Genomic DNA, 21,084 nt, shown 5'->3' with positions numbered 1-21,084 from the left:
ACTTGAGGTACATTTTTTTTATTTTGTTCAAATATTTTGATTTTACCACCTAGTTATACTGCATTAAGTGTAAAACAAAGGATTTGATAGAAATATGTTATTATAGTAATTATGATAGAGAGAAACTATGCCCTCTGGGGGGCGTTTTACCCCACAAGCTATGACTTTTTTTAAAAATGTTTAATTTTTAAAATATAATTATATTCCTTATAAATAACATTTCCTCTCAAACTACAGACTTCACTATTCATCTATCATACATCACTGTGATATCCTGCAGACCAATATTCTCTTAAACACTTGTTTACTAATATCTGAAAATTATAGCACTTAACCAGAGCCATAGAGAGAGAAGAGTTGCGACACTCGTTGAACTCACTAGCGGGGTGGTCACGTGGTTCATGTAAGCCTGTAAAGTTCCACACACAGGTCGCGCTGTCATGTTCTTCTATGGGACTGACAGCAGCGATTGCGAAATTGAATGGTAAATATAAATAAAACACATACACAAGTCCTTGTTTGACTATTATTGCATATTTTTAAATGTCAGTTTTACATTTGGAGTGGTAGGGTGACAACTGAAAGCTATATAGCCTATATACGGTAAGTATTACTTAGATACGTTTTGGAGGGAAAGCTTCACGTTCGTGTTAGCATCGGTAGAACAGAGAGGGATTAAGAAAGCAGGGTAGCTAGGGTGACCACCATCAAACAAACCAAATGTGGGACGATGTGGAACATTTTACCAACACTAAAACATAAACCACCCCTGTGTTTCTGCACCCTTCAGACTGATTACCTTTAAAGATAGTTTTATTATTATTATATAATGTCTAACTTAATAAAAACATTTGAATTCTGCCTTTCAGCTGATAAAAATTCTTTGTTCTTTAGTCCTTTCCAGAAAACACCATTAGCCTACATCACAATGTAACATAACATGTCTTTATTTGACATGTCATTTAAATTCAACATCACTGAGCCCAAAGGCAGCGGCATCATGCAGATCACTATTTTATAAACAGATCTGACCAAGTCCAATTAAAATCCAACAAAATAAACAATGAACAAATAAAATATAAAACATGAAATTAGATCATTGACAGTCTTATATATTAAGAATATATTAAACCAAAACTTTCATATTTTTAGAAAGGATGTGAATTAAAACCACCACAACAAGTTGATAAATTCTGTTGAATTAAATAGTTTAATTTAATTAATTATTAATTATTTAACATTATTTTATTTAATGTTTTCTGACAGGAAACACGTGGAACGAATCACCGGTCCACATTTTGATTGACAGCTGTCACAACCTACTAGTGACCGTGTTTACTCCTTTCCTTTCAACCATTGTATAGGATTTAAAAAAAGGCTGTTGTATTTGTACTTCTGACGAAGCGCTGTAAAATAGCCTATAGGTGAAAAAAATACACTGCAAAAAGAAGAAATAAAATGCTTTCTTAAAAAGGCAAAAGAATGCATGCACGTTTTCTTAATATAATAATTAAAAACCAATAGACGGATGAAAATGCGGGACATATTCTCAATATGCGGCATGTGGGACAAGGGGTGAAAATGCTGTGCGGGACAACGCAAAGCAGGGCGGGTGGTCACCCTAAGAGTAGCTAGCAACAGTCCATTCAGCATTTAGTGTCCAGTCCTTTTCTTCTGATGAGGCATGAGTTGACCACAAACCAAGATAATTTTAAGACTAACCCATACACAAAGTATCAAATATATGTAAGAATAACAACTCATTACGCTTGGATGAATGAATGCAATAGTATTTTTTTTTTTATTAAACAATGAGTGAGACAACAAGAAAAAGACAACAAGAAAAAGTGTGTGTGGTCATCAAGTTTATGAATTTCAGGAGAAGTTGAAGAACATCACAACCACTCTCTGTGATGTTCAATGGTGTCATGTTCATTGGTTACAACTAATATTTTATAGATCAGTGGTCATACCATGGTTTGCTGTGCAGCTTTTGGATGCTCCAATCCTTCTGAGAAGGGTTACCAAATGTATGGCTTCCCCAAAGACCAAGAGCGCAGGAAAAAATGGATGGCAATGGTCAGCCGTCAAAACCTGCAAATGACAGGGTCCAGCTACAGAAAACTATGTCATGTAAGTAATGTTCACACAGGTGACATCACTTACTAGCATTTCAAAGGGCATCATATTTGTAAATGTAGAGAATTAAGACTTTTCAATGATATTTGAAGTACAATGGAAACTGACCTTACAAGCCTACCATACCATGCTGTGCCAACCATATTCATTCACCGGCCTAAGCCGAAGAGAAGGAAATCCCCTTCAGTGAGGGTGCCTCCAGCACCAATCAAAACTACAATGGACCACACATATTACAAAAAATTAAAATTCAGTATAGTACATGCAGCGAACAATATTCTCCATTTCATATAATTCAATGATTATTCATATTAGTAAACCCAGCTTCAAAACAACCAGTGGGCAGGGATTCTCCGAGGATTTGCATACAAAATGTTAGGGGTGTAACAATATATCATGTCACAATATATCGCAAGACAAAAATGCAACAATATGTATCGTGGATAGTTCACCCAAAATAAAAATTACCCTGTGAGAAAAAAATTGAACCTTACTGGTTGCCATGGATGTATTTGGCCTCTCCATTCCCGGCACACCGTCCACAGCCTCCAGTCTCCTCTCATTTCAGCAGCCATCGCCAGCACCAGCCGCCACCACATGCAGCAGAGCACAAATCAGTAGACAAGCGCTGTATTGTAGGTCAATGCGTTTCCCTACTCATAGAAGAAATTAGTCACACTGTTTAATAAACATTTTATTCAACCTTAATGATCCTATAGAAGATTTCAGGCAGTTTCTCTTTTTTTTTTAAATAAAATATTTTACAGTCTTTTATTTCACTTTGTGAAAAGTTTCTGGCTTTGTTCAGGCAAAGATGCACCTTACACTTTTCACAGTAGACATGTGAGAAGAGATTGTTGGTGCAGTGCTTGCATATGTCAGGTCTCCCATGTTGGAAAATGATCAATGCCACCCCATCTTACATAAAAAAAATAAATTAAAAAAATTAAAATCACACTGCAGCTTGGCCATTTATGGGATGTTGTTGGATTGATTTATTGAAAGAATACCCAAAATGTATTTTAAGATGGCATTTCAGGCATTAATTAAATCATCAAAATAGTGTGTGGTTGTATTGTGGTGGGAAATATGTAGATTTCATTACGGAAATGTTACATGAAAGTTCAGGGATAAAGCACCCATAAACCTGCAGTATCAAATTTGATACACACATTTTTTGCTTGATTAAACTGTAATATAGAGAATGAATTGTTAGGTAATTATGTATTGTTTAATTACAGAAACTATTCATTTGAAACAATTAGTAACAATAGAAATGTTATTCTTACTGTAACTTCTTGAAAATGAGCAAAGGTTTTCCTGCAAATCGCGTGTGGATGTTTTAATGACGGCGACCATATTAAAGGCCAAAAAAAGCTTTTTAGGCCGTGGGCCAAGTCTGTTTTTCTCCTTTAGTTTTCGATTTGATAGATCTCCTCCAGGGAACTGGTTCATTTTTTTATAATTAGCTATATAAATTGTTGTTGAGCACATTACTGCTCGTTTCCAACGTCAATTGTTGCACATTAAAATATAACGTAGATATAATCTCGCTAGCTAACCACAAAATGTTAGCCGGATCAATCAGTCGTCTACCAAGATAAAAAAAAAATATAGAATTAAGTTTTGCATATACAAATAAGATAAGTATATGCATCATAAAGGGCCTCTGATAAAATATAGACAGTGGACCATTCAACATTGTTAGTAATTTAATAAACTTACCTCAGAAGTTAGCCTACTCCACGGCCAGCAATGGAAATCTCCACGCGTTGAATGAATTGTTTCTTCTTCTTCTTCTTCTTCTTTTTATTGGCGGTTGGCATACCAATTTGTTGCATTACCGCCACCAACTGTTTGGGGTGTGGAGCTTCAATGCGGATTTCTACTAACACGTAATAACAAAACAAAACAAAAAAAAAATAAAAAAAATAAAAAATAAAAAAATAAAGTATATATTCTTGATTATTCTTAAATTCGATCAAATAGCTCTGTTTCTTTAAGGTATCTCATGACAGCTGGCCATGCTGATGGCTTTGATGTAGAAAAGGAAAGTAAACCCTCTACTGATAAATGTGTGTAACCTAATTCTTTAACTTGTTCTAACAATATGATTCGTTCTGTTCTGTATGCTTCACATTCTATTAATATATGCTCTACCGTTTCTCTCCTGTCACAATTAATGCATAGTCCTGTTGCGTGTTTCCCTAAACGATTGAGATTATGATTAAGACCTGTGTGTCCAATTCTTAGCCTTGTGATAACAGATTCCCCCCTTCGTTTCCAACCACCCTGCCTCCTTGTTTTCACTTGTTTCTGTATTTTATATAAAAAACGACCTTTTGCCTCCTTTTCCCATTGTTCTTGCCATATCCTATTGATTCTTGTTTTAATGATACACTTAATTTCCATTTTACTCAATGGAACTGTCCATTGTATGTCTGACTTAAGAGTCTTTTTAGCCAAACGATCAGCTTCTTCATTACCCTCTATTTCTACGTGAGATGGGACCCACATAAAACACACTGTAATATTAAGATTTTTTAATCTATATAAACTATGAAAAATTTCACAAATCAAGTCAGGCCTACAAACAGATTTGCAATTTGCTATACTTATTAATGATGCCATTGAGTCTGAACATATGATATATTGATTATGCCCAACCTCCTCTATCCATGTGAGTGCTAGTAAAATAGCTAAAAGCTCCACAGTATACACTGCTAAATAATCTGAAGTTCTTTTTAAAATTGATTTCTGAAAATGTGGTATATATACTGCTGCTCCCGTCTTTCCTGTACTTGGGTCTTTTGATCCGTCTGTAAATATTTGAATACTATTATTATAGTTACTACATAGATATTGTTTTACCAGATCATTTATCACACCATATTCCTTGTATTGTTTTAACATCTTTGCGATTTCTAGGTCCACAACTGGTAATGGAAATATCCAAGGAGGAATAGCAGATAATGCCACTGTACAGCTGTAATGTAATTCCACAATTCCCAGTTTCTCAGCTTGACTGTTTCCCACCCATCCAAAACTGTTAAACTGCTTCCTTCCATGTTCCCAACATGCGTTCAACACTGGTTTGGTTGGATGACCCTGCTTATGTCCCTGCAAATTTACCCAATATACCATGGCAAGCTGAAGACGTCTAAGAGATAGAGGCATCTCCCCTACCTCCACCTGGAGAGCTGGAATTGACGAAGTCTTGAATGCACCACTACATAGGCGGAGAGCTTGTGCTTGAACCAGGTCGAGCTTCTGCAAATGAGATTTTGCAGCTGAGCTAAATGTAATGCATGCATAATCAAATGTTGATCTAATTAAGGCAATATAAATATGTTTAAGAGAGTTCATACTAGCACCCCAACCACTTCCTACCAGACATCTCATAACATTAACTGCCTTTTTACATTTGGTAACATTCCTCTGTATATGATCACCAAATGTCAGCTTATGATCCATCCATACACCTAAAAACCTTATATTTTGTACCTGTTTAACTGATTGCCCATAAAGAGTAACTTGTATTGCAGGAGTGTTACGTTTCTTAGAGAAACAAATAACCTGTGTTTTGTCTACAGAAAACCGAAAACCCCACCTGTTTCCCCAGTTCTCAACATTACTGACTGCTGTCTGTAGTTTCTTTTCAACAAATGCTGCATTACGACCGCTTACCCATATTGCCCCATCATCTGCATATAGTGATCTCCCAAGGCTAGCATCAACCTCTGAAAAAACCTCATTAATCATGATATTAAATAAAATAGGACTACATACACTTCCTTGTGGTACTCCATTTTCTATAGAGTAAACATTAGAGTAAGATACTCCAATTCTTACCTCTATAGTCCTGTCTTTCAGAAAATTCATGATCCAGTTGAACATTCTTCCACCAATTCCCATGGATTCTAATTTAATAAGAAGACCCTCTTTCCATAACATGTCATAGGCCTTCTCCACATCAAAGAAGACAGCAGCTACTATTTCTTTTTTAACCTGAGCCTTCCTAATTTCATCCTCCAAACATATCACTGGATCCATAGTTGTCCTTCCTCTACGGAAACCACTCTGTTGTGGTATTAGCAAATTCCTACTCTCTAATATGTAAGTTAACCTGTCTGTGACCATACGTTCCATTATTTTACATATATTGGATGTTAATGCGATAGGTCTATAGCTGGTTGTTACACCTTTATCTTTTCCTGGTTTCCCAATTGGGATAACAACAGAATGTTTCCATGCTGACGGCAATACCCCTAACTCCCATACCTTATTAAATAACTTCAGGATCACCAACTGCGCTTGATGGTTTAAGTTTTCAACCATTTTATAACATATTTCATCCTTACCAGGGGACGTTGCTTTGACTCCTACCAATGCTCTTTTCAGTTCAAATAAAGAAAAGAAAACATTTGATGTTCCATTAAAGTCCTCCTTTTCCATTAGGATATTAGAGTTTCCTCTCATTACTTCTTCTCTACCTTTCCTTGCATCAGGTGTCAGATTTGTAGAGCTATGAACTTTAACAAAAGTCTCCGCCAGAGCCTCCGCTTTATCCCTATTTGTTATCAAAACTTTATTATTATATTTAATAGCTGGCAATGTATACTCCCTCCTAATTCCTCCCATCTTTCTTATCATTCCCCATACTTGACTAATATGCGTTTCTCTCCCTATTTTATTGCAGAATTGCTTCCAGTAATCTCGTTTAGCTTTCCTAATTGTCCGTCTAACTTCTGCTTGTGCCTTTTTGTATTCTATTAGGTCATTAAAAGAGAAGGATCCTTTAACTTTCCTAAAAGCTCTATTTCTTGTCTTAATTGCTTTATTACATTCATCTGACCACCAGGGGACTGTCTTATGTTGTTTTAATCCACTTCCTTTTCCAATAACCTCTTTTGCAGTGGAGTACATGATTTCTACAACATTTGTATTAAAGTCATCTATATTATCATACCTATTTTGACTAATTTCTTCTAACCTCATACTACATGTCGCATTATAAAGTACCCAATTAGCATTTCTTAATTTCCATCTAGGGAAACCTATTTCCTCCAACTGAATTGGACCCACTCCTATTTCACAGATTATTGGGTAATGATCACTGCCTACTGTGTTATCATGTATTACATCCCACTTACTAACTCTTGCTATTTGTTTAGACACCAGAGTAAGATCAATTGGAGATTCCAATCCTCTTGTTACATCTATTCTAGTGCCTCTTCCGTCATTCAAGCAAACTAGATCTTGATCTTCTATAAATTCTTCCACAACATTTCCATTATAATCAGTGTGTGTACCACCCCAAAGTGTGCTATGCGCATTAAAGTCCCCACACCAAACTGTCTTATGCATTTCTCCACCAATTATCTTTTCAAGCACCCCTTTATTTAGCTTCCCACATGGATTATAATAATTCACTATCCATATGTTCGTTTTCCCTATCCACACTTCAATTACAATTGCCTCAGAGTCTTTACTTATATTTATAATCCTGTATCCTATTCCCTGTTGAACAAACATAACTACACCACCTCCATTGCCGCTTTCCCTGTCCCTGCGTATAGCCACATATCCATGTAGTATAAAATCTAATTGAGGCCTAAGCCATGTTTCTTGCACACAAATAACATTAGGTTTCTCACTTCTTTCTTCAATATATTTTTTAAATTCCTGTCCATTAGAGCAAAGACTCCGGGCATTCCATTGTAGAATTGCAAAAACCATTATGATTCTCCACATGTTGACTGAGTTTCCTGTGTCCCTGCTATGAGTGTTTCATTTATTGCATCTACTGTTAATTCCCCCAAATTAAGATATTTTTGTGCTGCCTTTATGATAATTTTAATCCTCTCTGTTCTGCTTTGTGTTTGAGCTGAACAATTGACTACTTCTGCCAGAAATGCAACAAACACAACACTATCCACTCCAATATTTGGTTTGGTTGCTATAGGCCTATCATAATCTCTTCTTGCCTTGTTAGAACTCTGATCTTGCCTCTGCTCAGAACTCTGATCTTGCCTTTGTTCAGAACTCTGACCCGGTCTCTGCTCAGAACTCTGACCCTTTCTCTGTTCAGCCATTCTCACTATTGGTGATATTGTCACATTTCTTTTTGCATTAGTTACTTTAATGGCTTCAGCATATGTCATTTTCCCTTCAACTCTGACTCTCTGCACTTCCGCTGCTCGTTTATGCACCTCACATCCTTTATACGCAGCACTATGTTCACCCCCACAATTGCAACATTTGATTTTTGTACCTTCGTTACATTTGCCATATTCATGATCCTCTCCTCCACATTTACCACACCGCTGTTTGCCTCTACACACCGCTGCTACATGGCCAAATCGTTGGCATTTAAAACACCTTAGGGGAGGAGGAACATATGGTCTAACCTGAAAACTCATGAATCCTACTTTAACTCTTGTTGGCAGCATTTCTTCCTGAAATTGCAATAAGATAGATAAGCTCTCCTGTTTTGTTCCATTCTTGAAATACATCAGTCTCCTAGCCTTCACTACTTTAGCTCCAGATACATTTTCCAAGATTTCTTCAGTAGTTAAATCAGTTGAAATCCCTGTAATAACTCCTTGTACTGTTTTCTCTTGCCCCCAAACAAAACATTTGATTTTCTTTCCTTCCAAATTAGTCATTTTAATCATGTCATCTCTCTGTTTGGCATCAGAACAAGTAATCAACAAATTACCATCTCGAAGTGGTTTAATATTCACAGTACCTACGGTGTCATATAAAGCTTTCGTCAATTTCAATGGGTTAACTGAGCCGGGAGAATCAAACTGAAGTTTTACCTTAAACTCTTCCCCTCTAGCTTGAGATGCACTGACAACACTCTCCACATCCGAATCCCAACGATTATCATCATTAAGTTTTCCGTCTTTCTTTTTCCTTTTGAAGTTTCGAACTATTGTATACCATTCTCCACTGTTAGTTTCTCCCGCGTCCTCCTCTCCCATCTCCATCTCACTTCCTACTCCTACGTCACTTCCTGCCATCTCCACTCCACACCCCCACTCAGCTTCACCCACTAACCCATCTCCATGAATTGTTTCGAACTTCCGGGAACTTTACGAGGCTGCATACCCCGGAAGTAGGCGGCAAAAAGCTTTACAACGGAGTCCTATGGGAGTGTCGCCACTCTGTTTTCTCTACCACTCTGCACTTAACATGTAATCCTCTTTTCTTCAAATAACTGTTACGTCGCTGGTGTCAGCTTCTCCAAGGAGATTTGTTTATCCCCGTTGTCAACGTAGTGCATAGCAACAGTGAAAATGTATCTTGACTCCCTCTAGTGGTTATTTTGGGAAAAATAGGTGGGGGGCGTTTTACCCCAGGGGGGCGTTTTCCCCCACTCTACCCTATACCTCAAAATCAGTTGTGAACCAAGAGAACATTTCCCGCAGATTTTAAAGTTATGGCAAAACAAATATGGCTACAATTTGGCCCATATCTGTTCAGCCGTGCCACATCTAGGCCATGTGTGCCAGATAATACCCACATTTGGCCCAAACGTAATTGCTATCTGGGTAAGTAGGCCTAATTATATGTTGTTTATTCTTTGTCTGGTACAGTCTACTATATATTTGACTGTGCTTACATTAACATTTCAAGTTGGCTATTTGAAGGGATGGTAAAGATCTTAAGCGGCCCATGAATAAACATAAGTATTTGATATGGTTTGGACCATTGTGCAATACAGCGGCCACAGTGATAAAAGTTATGACAAAAACCTCAGTCCAAGACACAAAAATTGGTTAACCGTAAAAAGGTTAACCTTTTCATCTGTAATGGTCCACAGCTTGGCTACATTTCTAGTTTAAATAAATTCATGGCATAATAATGGCATTGCACATCTCAAATATGCCTTTAAACATTTTAAATGCTTATAGCTTTATTAAAATGTGCTGAGTCCATCAAGAGGTTGTTGTAAAGCCTGTTGCATGAGGAGAATTTGAGGTGGCATGCATCACTGTGCATGGAGTGGCCACAGTGAAACATTTCATTTCATAAACCCCTTACAATTAACAATGACCTCTTAAAACAGTCCTCAACAAATTAGTGACAACATAATTTTTTATGGCGTCTGAAAGAATTCTAGGACAGTAGAATATGACAAGGATTTCTTTGTTCTCGGCACTGGCAACATCTGTTCCTCATTATGTGGACCGTTAGGATGGGGAATGGTCTCCTATTCTCCCTATTCTAACACAGTATAGGGTCCTCTTGGCTGCAGATGTGCTTGTGGTAGCCAGAAACTGACCATATATGGACTTGTTATTCAATGTATTCCTATATGATGGAAGGTATGTACTCTTATTGGTTAACACTGTGTAACTCGCCTCATATTCTTACTCAGACAAAAGTGCCAATAAAGTGAGATGAGATAACTTTCTCCCTCAGCACTGGGTCATTGACATGAGGCATATTGGGACCGCAAATCTTACAGCGTCATTTTAGATTATTAAATCTCAAGTTTTAATTTTTAAGTTATACCCACATTTTATATAAACACTCAAACTAGCTCTTTCTGGTATATTAATAAATAGTGGCATTGGCATATGAAAATTGAATGATCGCTAATCTTAAAGAAAAATGTTTATTTTCTGATACCAGGATCTGACTGAATAGCTCTCTTGTGAGAGGTCTGTTTTTGTGAAGGACTGTCTCTCTGTGTGACGGGGGCACAGTATTTCAGTCAAATACAAAAATATCAGAAGCATCTGTAAATGAATTATCACTATAGTGAATCCAATTGTTAAAATAACATTATGCTTTTCTTATCTAGAGGCTCACTTCCATTTGGTTTCCAACAATAACCTTGTTATTTTATATATTTAGAATCAAAAATAATATTTACTTTGTTTAAACCACACTCTGCAAGCAGACTCACAATATAGACTGGAACTTAAACATCAGGATCTGATGAAAAGCTTTCTTGTGGGAGGTCTGTTTTTGTTATGGACTGTCACTCTGTGTATACGGGGGGTGGGGCACAGTATTTTAGTTCACAACAAAAATGTCAGAAACATCTGTAAATTAATGATCACTTTATCCATAATGTGTTTCTCTTTTTCATCATCATGTTTCACCTTAAGGCTTCACACAGAGAATCTACAAGAAAATGAAAAAGGTATTATTATTTTTTTTTTTCATTTTTGATGAAAAAAATTATTACTTGACCATGTACACCAACTGGCATCATAGTTCAATTAGTTATAGATCCTAAATGATATATACATTCTGAAATAGAACAGAAATAAATAAAGAGATCTTTAATCATTCTGCTTTTCTTACAAATTTTTAGAGTTTTTTTAAATAATAGAGTTTGGCTCCAAATGTTCTACATCTTGTACAACAATGTTAAGGGGCAAACCTCAATATGATATGATCTATGTATGGAGATGCACCTTTTTGTACAGCACTCTGCAGCACATCTCCGTTGAATTTACTGCATGTCATGACTCCTGAATATTATCGTATTGAGAGTGTATTTTAATGCCTCTTTCCCAAATATGCCATCATTATTATTTTCCTGCTATGCAACCTTTTCAGTTTCACTAAAACCTTCGCATCTCCATTCACAATTGCACTATTACACTGTAATAATTTTTTTTGGTTTATTTCGTAAACTTAAATTACTGTGTTTATCCAATTGATTTGTCAAATGTATTTACAATGACTTATAATATATATATATATATATATATATATATATATATATATATATATATATATATATATATATATATATATATATATCTCAACTTTTGGAAAAAATAAACAAAATATGAGACAGACACACAGTTTAGTTGGAGTAAATGAGATTGTTCTGTTGATAATCTTAGAGCTGTTGGTATTTAAAATCCAATCTTTATATTTGCTGAAATAAATATCATAATTAAAATTGAAACTGAAATGGCTAACTGTGACTGTTTATGTAATATATTTTTAACAGACCGGATAGATTCTTCCCACAAATATGCAGGTGTTTCCTGGTGATACTGTCCAAATGAAACCTCTCTGAGCTCCTGACTGAACTGTTAGAATGATGTTTAACAGTAGCCTTTTTGATTTTGTATATTTTTGCATCAAGCATGTAATTATTACTTTGTTTAAACCATATACTCTGCAAGCAAATGTGGACTTGTACTTGAACTTTATTGTGCACTGTCACGAGTTGCTGTGTAAGTAAGTGCACGAAGACAATAGCTCAATCAAATGTCTTTAATCCAATAATCCTAAGAATACATATAAGAATCATGGGGGAAATTCATCCACCATCATAACCAAGACGAGACTCAACAAAGATCTGAAGAAAACAGAGAGTATACCCAGGCTAAATTAATTAATTGAACAACAGGTGAATGGAATAATAATCAAGGGAACAAACTGGCACACTCCATGAAACAGGTAAAATAACAGGGCAAACAGGAAAACAGAATCAAAACAGAGAATATATGTTACAGTACGCGTCCTCCAGAAAGGTGCGTAGTCGTGCCTTAACAGTCCAACTGAGGAGGGTGGCCGGAGGCTCCGGTGGAGGACGAGGAACAGGAAAGAGACAAACACAGTTAGGAGCAGGCAAAACAGTCTATGGGAAGTGGAAAAAGGGAGGAGCCAGGAGCAGAGGGAGCCAGAGACCAGCAGGATGGAATACCATGGCAGTGTTGAGGAAGGGAGGAGCCATGGTGGAGAAGCCCTCAATGACACCATGGTGATGACTGATTGAGATGGAGACGACAGTGGAGGACAGGGCAGTTTCCAGCCTTTTTGGCACCCTAGGCGAGAACATTTTGTACATTTTAAGGTTAAATGCATCAATCTGGTGCACTTTGAGAGTTTGAAATTAAGAGCTTCAACTGGCTTCAATCCATCAACTGTGCACATTGAACAAAGAAAAAGCATTGACTTATACCTGGACATTAAAGAGGGCTCAAACATCTTTTTAGTTATGATATAGAGTCTCAAGTATAAATTACATTATCACTGGTGTTTATGATTTATATAAATATTCCTATGACGTAAAATCCATATAGCCTATAATTGTACTGTATAAATGAAAATGAATATTTCAAAAGTATATTTTACATTACACTATAGGAAAATTACAATACTTTTGTCCTAATTTTTTCACTTGCAAGAAATAAACCCTTGAGCTTTTATTTTGGAGAAAACACCAGATCACCATGAGCAAAGTGCGCACTTCTCTTTAAATCATGCAGCACAAACAGAATTTCATATTATATAGGCTATATAGGATACTTAATTAAAGTCTTTTGCTGTTTTATAAAGTCACAAAGCCATTTCATGGTTTCGATTTTAGTTTGTTGGCAAAATATAACGCTAGAGACATTTATGCTAGGCTATACATTTTACATCTCATGTGTTGGGAAAAGGGAGAAGAGCGAGTTTGGCAAAAAGCGGATTCGAACTCGGGTCGAACGCTTCAAAAGCTACTTTCAAGCACCTCACGCCCTACGACCTATGCCACTGTGCAAATATAATATAATAGAAATAATAATAATAATAATAAAATACATATAAATAAAAAAAATCTCTTGGTGGGGTGGAAGCTCTCAATGCTGCCCCCAAGCTGTTTACTGCCTGGGCGACCGCCTAGTTTGCCTATCCCTGGTGGAGGAGTCCCAGTTGGAATGGAGGAGACGGCAGGCCGGGGTGGAGCCGGTGGGAGCGAGGACCAAGGCAATGCTGGAAGAAAGAAGGAGCCTGACAGAGGCAAAGGGATGGAGAGACAAAGCACAGCCAGAGGAGTGGAAGACTGTGGTGTAGTAGGGTCAACACCTGACTGACGAACCCCGGCGGAGCGAGTGAGGGCTCAGAGGGTTGACATGGAGCCCAGGGATTCTCTTGCCAGGATGGAGCTGATGACTGGAAGCTAGATTGTGCATCCATGCAGCGCAGCGGGGTGGATAGATGAGTTGGGGTGCTGAAAGGGACCAGCAGAGGCGGGGTCGACACACTAGCTTGCCTTTGGCTTGCTCAGTTGGGGATATTTGGGGATATTTAATTTAATTAATCAATCAACAATACTATTGATCAGCATTACCAAACGTGGACGTTTTCCACTAGAAACAAGCATTGATGTATTATTTTAATTTAATACTGTGAAGCTGCTTTGATACAATCTGTATTGTGAAAAGCGCTATATAAATAAACTTGACTTGACTTGACTTGACTAGCTGGCTGTGGTAGAGGGAGAGGGAGGCTGGGCGGGAATTCTGGAGACACAGAAAAGTCTGAGCTGGGCGGGACCAGTGGGGATTGGAGAAAAAGGGATACATCCTTTTTAAACTCATTCACACCATAACTGTCCATAGAGATCGGATCCAGCATCACCTCGACTGTGGAAATGTGGGCAGGGTTTCCACTCCATCCCCTCAAACTCCACGAGCAGCCCCACAGGAATGGTCGACGTAGCCGACAGACTCTGGCTCTGGTTTGTCTCTCGCTACAGGCTCAGGTTCTCCTGCGGTGGGCTCATAATCTTCATCCTGATCATGGCTGGTGGCTGGCTGGTCTCTGGGTGTGGAGTGGGGCTAGCGATGTCCTCCTCGGCTGGGCAGATGGTAAATGGAGATCGGTTACATACCAGCACCCACTCCACAAACACTGCAAAATCTTCCCGTGGACTATCCACTGGTGTGCCTTGGACCGCTCGCTATAAGGATGGTGTAATAAAAGACACGGAGCGAGTGGTCTGGGTAGTGAGTTTGGCACAACAGGTTGACTAGGTCCCGGGTATGGTCATCCAGTTGGACAGGCAGGTCCATGGGGCAAAAATAAATAAAAAAATGACAAAAATATGGACGTAGTGTCCGTGATGTCATCCGTAGGTTTCTGAAGAGAATTTTTTAGGCCCAAAGTGGGCGGAGCCTGCTGTCGCCATCTTGGCAGAGCGTCAGTCCCGGATAACTGAAAATGGGCAAAGGAGCGGGATTGGCTAAGGTGACCAGACAGCAGACAAATGGCTACCAAGCAAGTAAATTTTATTTAAATAACAAACAGATCAATGCAGTTCAAAGTGCTTTATGGCAAAAAAGAAACAATAGATACAATAGATAGTAGACCCAGTAAAATACAAGAATAAGAATAAAGTTAAGGATAAGGATTAACTAAGGCATAAAATAACAAAAAATTAAGAAAAACATATGAAATATATAAAATGCATTATAAGATTGTAGAATTGAAATAATCCGAGATATTTGAAATGAACAAAGACATTTGCTTGACTGTTTTTCTACCCCCTCTTTCTACCACAAGGACCATGTGGAGTTCCTTAAGGCACAGATGGGCTGATAGTGATCTAGGCCTGTAGGCCAAAATGTTTGTATTTTGGGGGTCAATTAATTGTCACACCTTTAGTATGGTGAGGGAAGTTCGAATTATCTGATTGGTCAGTTTAAACGTCTCACAGTTGGGTTAAAGTCACATGGTCAATTAATAATATAAGTTATCATCCTCTCATACATCTATTTTGTAACTATTTTAAGTGTAACCATAACCATATTTTGTCATTAAACCTTTTCAATTACAACTAATGTGCTAACTAGTTTTGATTTGGTATTGACTTTGAAGTGCTACAAATTGCAATACAATCTCGTCTCCCACATATTAAGCTATTGTAACTGCGCTTATTTCCGTCGTTGGTATAAGTGGCAGTGGGTGGAATAGACAAGAAATGTGCAGTTTTCTACCATCTTGCTAATAACATTTCTTTAGTCATTCGGCAGTCTTGCAGCTTGAACCTCTGCAGGAATTCCACCCTTACAAGATATTACAGGAAGGCCAGACTAAAGAAATATATTTTTAATGCAGACTGAAAACTATTTATATTTTCAGCACGTCTTACTTCCTCTTGAAGGTTATTCCAGAGGCAAGGAGCATAGCGGCTAAAAGCACTTCTACTTTGTGGTACTATTAAAAAAATAATAATCTGAGGATCTGAGAGTCCTAACAGGTTCACTGTAAGCATTTTTGAAAGATAGTCTGGAGCAAATCCATGCAATGCCTTATAAACTAATAAAAGCTGTGTGTTTTAATGTGTGTTTTCCCTTCTTGTCAGCTTGTTCCAGAGAGTTACTATTAAAGTCTGAGTTTGCATCTTTAATCGGAGTCTTCAGTCTGTTCCTGAGAAAACCAGAGTGTGACACGTAACCATAGTGACTTTAGTATAGGTATAATGTGTTTTCTCTTCTTGGTCTTTGTCAATTCTCAAGCAGCAGAGTTTTGTATTAATTGTCTTTGGTAGACCAGAAAGGAGGGCATTACAATCAAGCCTGCCACTACTGCTAGTTATAAATGCATGCATTAGTTTTTCTGTATTGCTCAGAGAGAGAGAGAGAGAAAGGGTCTTATTTTGGCAATGTTCTTAAGATGATGTTGAGTTATATAATTATTTATCACCTTGTTTTTAAAAATGTTCTTGAATTTACAGAGTGAAATATAGGCCACACAATTTCTATCCCTTTGACAGATATGCATCTATTTTTTGCATTAGTTCTTGCCCTTGTTTTTTTAAACATTAATTCCTCTTAGTTTATACTGACTTTCTTTTATTTTGAACAGTCTCTGAATACAATTTGGAAGTAAATTATTATATACTTTATACATTATCTGTGCAGTGTAAAACTCAACTAAATCAACTCATTTTAATACAATGTAATTTAATAAATAACATATTTGTTGGTTCATAATAATCAGCCCGTTTTTCAATCATTATTGCTCTCTTTTGTAACATATTGGATTTATATTATTTTTATTTGTATGACCCCACACCTCCACACAATAAGTAATGTATGGAACTATGAGGGAACAATACAATATATACAGTTGTGGTCAGAATTAATGGCACCCCTGGTAAATATGATCAAAAATGGCTGTAAAAAATAAATCTGCATTGTTTATCCTTTTGATCTTTCATTCAAAAAAATTGCAAAAATCTAACCTTTCATTGAAGTAAAATAATTGGGGGGGGGGATCACATTATGAAATAAATGTTTTTCTCCAAAACACGTTGGCCACAATTATTGTGATAATTTACAATTATTAACGGTAAATAAATAACGCGTAGCTAAAACTCTCCGATTAAAGAAAGTGCGAACTAACGTATCAAACTAAATCGTTTTGAGAAAATATTGCCTATGAAAATGTATTATTGTGGTTATGGTATGGCTCTTATCGTGAACCTTCCCGCTGTGACGGTGCCTTTGACTACTGGGGGAAAGGGAACAGCGGTGACTGTAACATCAGGGGCATGTTCAAGTTCAAAACGGTGCGCAACGTTTTGCTACGGTTTCCGGGTTGAACGTCAAGTTTCCTGGAAACGGCGTGCACCGGTGTGCAACGGGGTTTGAGATACGTTTTCTCTTGTTTGGTGGGTGTGTCAGAACTAAAGTCCAATCAGCAGCAACATGTATATAAAGCAAGTGGTATTAAAGTGAACTCGCAAAATGGGTTCAAGGAAAGTAATTTACAAATTTGTTTGATGCAGTTCGCTATACGCAACAACTGAGGATATTAGAAGACATGTTTGTCGAAAGTTTTATTGTAAAAAATATAGGATATCAACATAATGATGTAGTTGTTTATATTTTTAGCTTCATTGCAAGTATAGAAATAAACTGGTAATTAAGTGTTTTTCCTAAAAATGAGAAAGAAAATACAGGGTATTAAAACAGTATGAACTACAAATAAAGTCAGTATGTGAGGCTAAATAGATGTGTTTTAGTCTGAATTAGGTGTGTGCTTCCATTTCAGTTTCAGCAATCCCTTCACTCGATTGGAATGTTCTCTTTTGTTCTGGGCGGCAAGTGCAGTTACTGTAACATCGGGCATATTTTGTAGTATTAAACACATATTTATACCGACTTCATCAGGCTCCGAAAATTCTTCACAAACAACACAAAGAATGGCCTTCTCAGCTGCCATAGTTGCAACTCTTGCGTCATCAGAACAGTGTGTTCAACGCATCACCGTTTCTGTTTAAAAAACGTTGTGCAACGTTTTGTGAGGGCTGAACGCAGCCCAGGTTAAAAGAGGTCAAATTAATGAAATACCTTACGAACCAAACAGCAAAATATGAATCGTTATAGAGCCGATTATTAACTTATTAACAACACTTTTTAGTCAGAGAAAAAAATATCATGGATAATTTGACAATAAATTACGAAAGAAATCAGGTTTTAAGGCTATATGGAAAAGATCGTTTGTGTTTTTGTGCACTGAAGAAATTAAAAGTATCACTGTGATGCTGCCTTTGACTACTGGGGGAAAGGCACGTCTGTCAGTGACATCTGGTAAGAAAGAATCCTCTCAATAATCTTGGCACGTTTTAAATATTTAGCTAAATGTAAATGTCCTTTTCTAGTCCGTTTTGGCTAAGGCTAAATAAAAGTCTAAATAGTTCAATCTGTGGGTTATAAAGTAATAAATGAAAGCTACTTGTTAAGAGATAAACATATGATATAGCCGGTATTTTTGTACAATATCCCCTGGTAAAATGTCAGTGTGACAATGCTTTTGACTACTGGGGGAAAGGAACAATGGTCACTGTCTCGTCAGGTAAGAAAAATATTCACCTACTAAATCAAAATCTAATTTAAGTAGCCTGCGCAGTTATTTTGTCGGAAAAAAAAAAGTTTTTTTTTTTTTTTTGCATTAAAGCAACATTTCAATGTCGTGATTTTCTTGTTATGCGATTAGACAATTAAAGTCAGGACATAGTCTAAAGTAATTTGCTAGAAAAGCAAATATTCAGATTGTGAATGAATAATTAAATTCGAAATAATTGTATTTGTGCATTCAAATAAAACAAGGAATTGGCTACAGGTCGTTCAACAGACTCTGAGCGTTGCATTTTTATACTGCACTGTAACATTAAAAAGATATTGTTTAACTGGGCTTTCGACTACTGGGGAAGCGGCACCAAAGTCACCATAACAAACAGTAATATTTTATAATTAATTGCAAGGACATTTGTATAGTAAAAAAGACCAAATGTGTGTTTTCACGTGTGTTTTATTATTTATTTATTTTGTATTATATCTTTAACAGAGTTTTCTATTGCAAACTGTCTTAATTTAGCTGTTGTCCATTTCATTAGATTTAAAAGACTACATAATTTTATAATATTGTTCATCTTAAAAACGAACAAAAATACAACAGTAGTTATTCTTAAACGACTCCTTTCGTTGTACATTATTCTCTCATGTGTTGCCTTAAACTGCTCAATAGACGCTGAAAACAGCCGGAGCATAAATATAAGACTAAAAATCCTAACTAAACTGTAACGTCTCGTTTTAACTTTATGCACTGATATCCACTAATATAATGTGTTATATTGTAAGTTGTTGATTGCATCCCGATATTATTAAATAATATTAATATAATAATAATAATAATAATAATGCGTATAGCTTACTGATTTAGAAAGGTAGCCTTTATCTGTCAATGCATGAAGAGGACAATTGGAGATATAAAAGAATGTTTTTTTGTTTAACAACCGCTATTCAAGAAATTATTTCTAGCACAATAAAAATAAAAAAATAAAATAAAAAAACTGAACATTTAGAAGTGCGAGGGTTGTTTATTTGCAGTATTTTGGGGGCTATTTATTTTTTAATGATACATTTGTCGTTTTTTTCATATGATTTCATAGTTCAAAGTTACAAAATGCAATACAATGCTTTTATTTAAAATTCTCAAATGGTTGGATTTTTTATTAAATTTGTTTTTTAATTTACACTTCATAAGTTACAAGAACTGTTTAATTTGAAACAAAATGAAAAGTCATTATGCAGTCATTATCCAGTAGCCTAATAAATTATTATTCGTTTAGATAATCCTTTATTTATTAGCCTATGGGCCTATGTCTGATAATAAATATGACTGTACATATATGCTATATAGCATACAGCATCTACAATGTTAGAAATTAAGGTTCTTAAATTACATTGATGGTTCCATGAATAACCTAATAAACGTCCATGGATCTTTTCCATTGCACAAAAGGTTCTTTAGATTGGCTATTAAAATGTTCTTCACACACTAAGAAAAAAAAAAAAAAATCTTTTAAGAACTGTTCACTAAGGTTCTTTGAGGAACCCAAAATAGTTATTCAAGGCTATCGCTGTGAAAACTCCCTTTTGGAACCTTTATTTTTAAGAGTTTAAGAAAAAAAAAAAAAAAATTCCGCTAACCCTCTACTGCATAGCGTTGCCCCTATAGGCAACGGAAAGTTTTCTTAAGCCCTATGTTCAGTACATTTTTCTTTAAATGATTGCAACCAATTAGAATGTTTGAAAAAGTATCAAAGAACAGTCCAATAAGGTTTGGGAGTCACTATCAAGCACCATTTGAAGGCGGGACGTCCTTTTCTGACACATGGTCACAGGAGCGCATGGTGTGAGATGAAAGCAAGATTATTTGCTTTAGTAATCATATTTAAAATGACATGAACTGTACATAAAAATATGTGTGTGTGTGTACACTCAAAAAAAAAGATTATGTCTAAACATAAGATTTATGTATTTGAATTGCATATAGAATTTCAATCCATTTGGATTACATAGTTTTAACATAAACCAATTAATAATCTGAATGTGATTCATATTTTTAAGTCATATACAAATTAAACGGATAAGATTTATGTAATTGTATTAATAAACTTAATGTGATTCATATTTGTCAGTCATATGTAAATGAAACGGGTACGATTAATAGTACACAGAAAAACGCCCACGTTAAATTAACACTTCTCAGTGTTCATATGTGTGCACACTACAGAGTTAAAGTACCATTGAAGCAGGGTTGAAGTTAATGAGATAATTAAGTGGTGATTGAGCATTAATTATGAACACCTGCTGTTAACAAGCAGAATCACTGAAGAACAGA

At 36.3% G+C, this 21,084-nt stretch overlaps 1 long non-coding RNA gene and 1 gene segment (V, D, J or C); one reads left to right on the top strand and one right to left on the bottom strand.

Annotated features, from left to right (window-relative positions):
* LOC311092653 (Ig mu chain C region membrane-bound form-like) overlaps nt 1–21,084 on the top strand; it is a 302,681-nt gene that overhangs the window by 26,699 nt on the left and 254,898 nt on the right.
* LOC311098402 lies at nt 1,521–3,934 on the bottom strand. The gene is made up of 3 exons (XR_014609469.1): nt 2,634–3,934; nt 2,248–2,353; nt 1,521–2,094 (listed from the first exon to the last, which is right to left on the bottom strand). It is a non-coding gene; the product is annotated as an uncharacterized lncRNA (long non-coding RNA).

Source organism: Abramis brama (assembly GCF_963993115.1).
Source record: "Abramis brama genome assembly, chromosome: 1".
Lineage (NCBI taxonomy): Eukaryota > Metazoa > Chordata > Actinopteri > Cypriniformes > Leuciscidae > Abramis > Abramis brama.
The sequence above is the reverse complement of the archived record's forward strand: the minus strand, read 5'-3'. Positions and strand labels throughout refer to the sequence as shown.